At 41.1% G+C, this 5,394-nt stretch overlaps 1 protein-coding gene across 10 annotated transcripts in view; it reads left to right on the top strand.

The window, feature by feature from the left end:
- Positions 1–223: 223 nt before the first annotated feature.
- Positions 224–5,394, top strand: part of ZMYND8 (zinc finger MYND-type containing 8) — an 86,676-nt gene continuing 81,505 nt past the window's right edge. For 8 of the 10 annotated variants that reach the window (XR_011135340.1, XR_011135339.1, XR_693582.2 and 5 more), the window contains exons 1-3: positions 673–923; positions 2,282–2,393; positions 3,040–3,195. The gene's annotated coding sequence lies outside the window, so the exon portion shown is untranslated. Of the gene's footprint in view, positions 924–1,027; positions 1,075–2,281; positions 2,394–3,039; positions 3,196–5,394 lie in introns of those variants that run through there. The other 2 variants (XM_009671084.2, XM_068912574.1) reach the window with 2 other exon arrangements.

The following is a 5,394-nucleotide window of genomic DNA, read 5'->3' as shown; positions in this document are numbered from 1 at the left end:
AGCCAATCAAGCTGAAGACGACCTCTAACTAGCAGCCCTAGCAGCCAGTCGCGAGGCGGCCGGGAGGAGCGGTTTCCAGGGGGGCGGTACTTCAGCGGCAGTCGGGCACTCACGACTGGAGTCGGGGGTCCGACATGAGTGACGCGGGATTCATCCAGTCCCATGTGCGGATGGGTGGGGCTTGCTCAGGAGGCCCCCCCCACAGATAGTGGTCGGTGGGCGGGGCTTGGCTCAGCTGGCGTTCGGGGCGCGCCTTCGCCGTCTCTGCAGGTGGCGGCGGCTGTGGGGAGCGGGCAAGTCCGGTTTGGCCCGGCTCGAGCCGGTCTCCGTGGGGCGGGGCTGGGCTCGCCACAGCCCCGGGGACGACAGGGCGGCTTTGCCGCCGCAGGGCCCGCGGGGAGCGAGACAGGTCGGGCGGCCAGCTCCCCTCACAGGCCCGAGGAGCGCCGCCTGCGCAGGTGGCGGGCGCCGCCCTCAGAGCCGGCTAGCGGCTCCTCGCCCCGCTCTCCGCCTCCGAGCGGGCAGTGGTCGCTCACCACCGCTAGGCAAAAACGGAAAAGCTGTTGGGAAATCCCCACCTTACCCTCCTTTTTTATAATTTCCATTGAAATGGAGGGGGAGGGGCTAAAAGGTGCTTTGAGGCCCTAGAGATGTGAGGATTTGGCCACCTGCAGGCTCTAGCTGGAATTCAAGGGGGAAAGCAGACCGGTTGACCAAAACTGTGACCGAGGCAGGGGAAGGCCGGAGGGGGTGATGGCATCACAGAGGAGAAGGTTGAAAGGGGAAAAAAGAACTTCGCTTCCATCTTGCACGCAGATGCCTCCCCTGCTGTGGGGAGCATAGCGTCTGCTGATTCCAGTGAAGGGATGATTCATCTGGAGCCAGCTGCTAAATAGGACCAAAAAATCAGTTCCGTTTTGAAGGTAGTTTTGCTACCTGTTGATTTTTAAATGTTTTAGGCTCACTGAAGCGGTTTCTATGTGCCACAGAATTTCCTTTCTGTTATGCTTTCTCCTAGTTAGTCAGTTTGACAATACTCATGCTCCTGTTTCTACCCTCATTTTGAGTTTCAAGGTAACGTATTCAGAAGCTGCATTTTATGTGTGAATTTAAGCATTGCTACAGAGCGCTTGTACAATACGGACGTTTGGTGAGGCAACGGCCATGCATATGCTTTACCTCAGCCAAAAAGAGGGATTCTTAAATAAAAATACTTGCAGTAAATCATTTACAAACCATTATTGGTTTCTTGATGAAAAGGAAATGATAAAATAGCAAGACTTAATTGTTTATTATAATTACTATTTTTCTTTTTTCTTAAGCTAAAAAGAGTATCCCCAATTGAAATTGTAACTATGATTCAAAATTTTTTTCCCTTCTTCTGGAAACATATTAGAGATAGGGGCAAATAATGCCAAATAGAAATGGGAATTTGCAGTACCAAGAAACACAAGCCTGGAATGTGGTTTTGCAACCCAGAATATACCCCTTTAATATAATTTGCACCGTTTTTGTCCCATATCGGTGAGCAAGCTAGTCTGTATTTTTATGAACTGGGAACATGACTTTCTAGAAGAAAAAAGCTATAGGGCTCTATATTTTTATGGATTTTTTTATTCATTTTATTTGGATTTTTATATTTTTACGTTCTATGTTTATAGCTTTGTAGATAGTCTCAGCATAAACTTCAGCTCTCATATATTTGCTCAAGTTCCAAACAAGCAATGTTGTTTGACTTTTTATTTTGAAACAAAACTAAAGAAATTTAGGAGCAGATAACTTTTATTACCGATTCCCCACTTGCATCGATGCATGTTTTCTTACAAGAAACTCAATTTTAATACATGACCTAAGTAAGATTTGTAATTAATCTAGTAATATTTTTTCAGAAAAATGAATCTTGAGGCATATTTGCTAGGTATAAAACTGATTTAGACAATGAGATACAATGAGGCAGTCAGATATGATAATTTACAGTAATATTAAACGAGTATTTGAGTTCAAGTACCTGCTCCTAGAGATATCTACTGACTTCTGCCTTTGTACATTTACTAACTTAAGTTTCTAATATAGATATACTCTGTGCACAAGAGGAGCTAACAGTTGTCTAAACTGATTATTTGAATTGACAAAAGTCTTGAACCTACTTTGGAGTTAAAAACATTGTGTCTGGGAGGCAAGAGGAAAAAAAAAGGCGCTCAAGTGAAGTCTCAGACCACCTTTTCACCTGTTAGAACCCTGTGGAACCCTCTGTTCAAGTTCTGTTTTTCTCCTCTGGCAGTTGAGGGCAACATCATGTTAAGGTAATGAAGTGAAATGACCCTTTCGTTCCAATGTGTGTATGATGCGCGTCTTGAAGAAGACTTGAGATTGCTGAGCTCTGTCTTTGGCAAGTAAGTAAACTCTATTGTTTAACGCACTATATAAATACATATAAAGAGGTCAGTGAAATGCCATACTTCTGTTGCTTACATTTACTTACTTTTCTCAGGTGTCTTTTCAGAAGTTATATTTACGATTTGAAAACTGACAAAACTGGGTGGGCCTGCCAAAAGACAACCCACTTACTTGTTGGTTATCTACTTTCCTGCCTGGTTCATAATTCTGTATCTATATTATTTAAGCTCTAAGTTCCAGGTTTAAAGTCTCAAGTATTTTACCTCTTTGATTCCACAACTTCTGCGTTATACATGGGCATCTTCTCATCAGTATTTCTAAATTATGTCACTGTCATGGCAACAGCCTTTCCCCCTCATCCCTTTTTCTGGTAGAGCAGAGTAGGTTCTTCTAGAATACATTAATGAGTACTGGTAGTTCATTAATTAATTTGAAGGTTGCTTCAGTTTTTTTTGGCTCCTAGTGGGTCATTTCCATTGTCCTCTCCTTTAAACAAATTAACTTAGCCAAGAAAGCTGTTGTTTCCTTTTTTACTTGTTTTCATAGATATTTTCTCTGTTAAATAAATGAAACAAAAAAGCTTAACCTGCAGTTTAAACTTTTCTGTAGTTGTATCATTACACTTATTAATGCTATTTGCAGAGCTGTAGAAATCAACCAGAGACCTGCTTGACCATGCTGAAGTAGCTAAGAATGACCAACCTGACTCCTTTATTTTATGCTTCAGTTAAATAAGATGAGTTAATTCAGAATTGGAGTAAATTCAGGGAAGAAGAAAGCACTAGTCATTTTCGTGGGGTAAGTAAACCCAATTTAAAAATCACTAGGCAAATACATTCAAACTGGTTGCATGATTTCCTTTTGTGTGTGTGTGTGGGGGGGGGGGTGTTAAAGGGCCAGCCAACATGGAGGGGGGGTATTTTGTTGTTGGCTTTTTTTGTATTAGGCACCGTATAAACACTGAGTAGCGTAGAGACCGCATCTAGCAGAATTTAGGATCTAAATAGACAAGCTAGATTCACTATGGGGAAGAACCATGCCTCGTAAGCAGTAAATAGTCCACTGGCACCAAAACACGTTAATTTTGTTCTTCTGGGACTTTCTGGGGAGGAGAGAGATTACATAGGAAAAGACAAGCTGGGGAAAACAGAAGAGGGCCACAGACACACATGGTAAAGCATTAGGAAAGAAGGACTGGAGCAAACCACCAAGGGAAAAACAGTCTTAGGCAAGCCTGTCTGCAAATGTTGGACTGTCATATCCCTGCTTTTACTGCTGCTCCTCCTATGGGTGATTTCCTTCTGCAGTCTTCAGCTGTAGTTATATGGCAGGAGGAGAGGAAGCATCATTTGAGTGTGACTGAAATGAGGGTGATCTCCCTTGACTTGTTCTGGGCCCAGGAATATTTGAGGGTAGGGGGTTGATCTGTTTGAGCCTGTTTTGCTCTCTGTCTGTTCTTAATACACAGGATTTACAAGGCAAAGTACAAAAGGATCAGGATTTCTAGGCCATATTTTTGTAAAATATTCTCTTTACACCAAACTTTCTGCCTGGAGAGAATCTTCCTAAAGCTAGTGGAATTCCAGCGTATGTGGCAGGAAAGGTCCTACCTTAGTTTGAGAAGGATATGGCAGATACAAGATATGAGGAAGTAGAAGACATGCATGTCTGATGTTTTCTCTATCCTTTGCCTAAAGGAAAACACTTGAGTGGGACAGGCTTATTTTAAACATTTGGCAATTAATAGCAAGAAAAATAAAATGCCACAGCAACAAAATAAAAATAGTTCTAGTTAAAATAAAAACTGTTCTAGTTAAACAATAGTAGCTGAAATGAAAATTACAGGAGCCTAACAATCTTTGTCCATTTGAGAATTAAAGAATTAGCTGGGCTCAGAAGGGAGTTTTTCTATTACAGTATAACTTCTCACAACGGGAAATAGAGTTTTGGCCCTTTCTCTGAAGTATACGATCCAGTCGTTATTGCAGAGTCAGGACTCTGAACTGGATGTATGATTGATATGTTTCTGCATGGTATTGCTTGCTTTTCTTTCCTTTTCATAAGGCACTACGAAGCAGACTCTGTAAAAATTAAAATTCAAGATTTAGTCATTGAGTAAAAATGCTTCTCAGTTTTGCAAAAATGGAACTGTGCAAAAAAGGGATAGCAGTTGTAGTATTAAAAATACGATAGTGAATTCGGAATATTCTGCGCTGCAATTTGAGAACAATCTGCCTGTTTCTTGAAGATCTGCTATCTCTGCAATAAAGGAAAACTGTTAGTAATGTACAGGGTAGGTCACATAACTGGTTTGAGGGAAGTGAAACAAGTATGGATTTGTGCCTCTGTCCTATAATTAAAATGCTCAATGGGAATCATACATCAAAAAAAACCTCCTCAAAATTAGACAGTAGTTGACGTCATTTTCCTGTAATATGTAGTTGAATGGCAACTTAAGAAAGGTGGGAAACAGGCTCTAGATTTTAGGTAGCGTATAAGAGTGAAAAGCTATCTTGTATGAAAAACAAAAGTAGAAATCCCGTTCAATGTCAGCATCTGGTAATCAATTACTGCCTCTTATATAACGATATGCAATTTCTGTGGTGACTGATTGCAGTTTTTATTTAGAATCTATTAAGTAAATGAATATTCTACTTGCAGAGCAGGTGGAACAACTGCTGCATACATTAATGTAGCGCATTCTTAAAAGACAGTACTTCTAATGCAAGCTCCTAGGTCTCTCTGGTTTTATAATACCTTTTCTTTTGTTTTGAGGCTCTCTTCTCCTTTCAAGCTAGAAATCCCATTGCAGTCTAGTTTCACTCCTTTGTTTTACGGGTGTCTGTTAAGTGATGAAGAGCACAATTTATTTAGAAGATCAAATGTTGTTGAATTTTTTTGTCATGGCATGAGATGTATTCTAGAAGGAAAGGACAGGCAGTGAATTTGAAATAGAATGATTGGTTTGGCAGGGGTTAGTTATTTTTACAAAAGTCA

Source organism: Struthio camelus, chromosome 18 (assembly GCF_040807025.1).
Source record: "Struthio camelus isolate bStrCam1 chromosome 18, bStrCam1.hap1, whole genome shotgun sequence".
NCBI classification, from domain to species: domain Eukaryota; kingdom Metazoa; phylum Chordata; class Aves; order Struthioniformes; family Struthionidae; genus Struthio; species Struthio camelus.
This window is presented reverse-complemented; position numbering and strand designations above follow the sequence as displayed.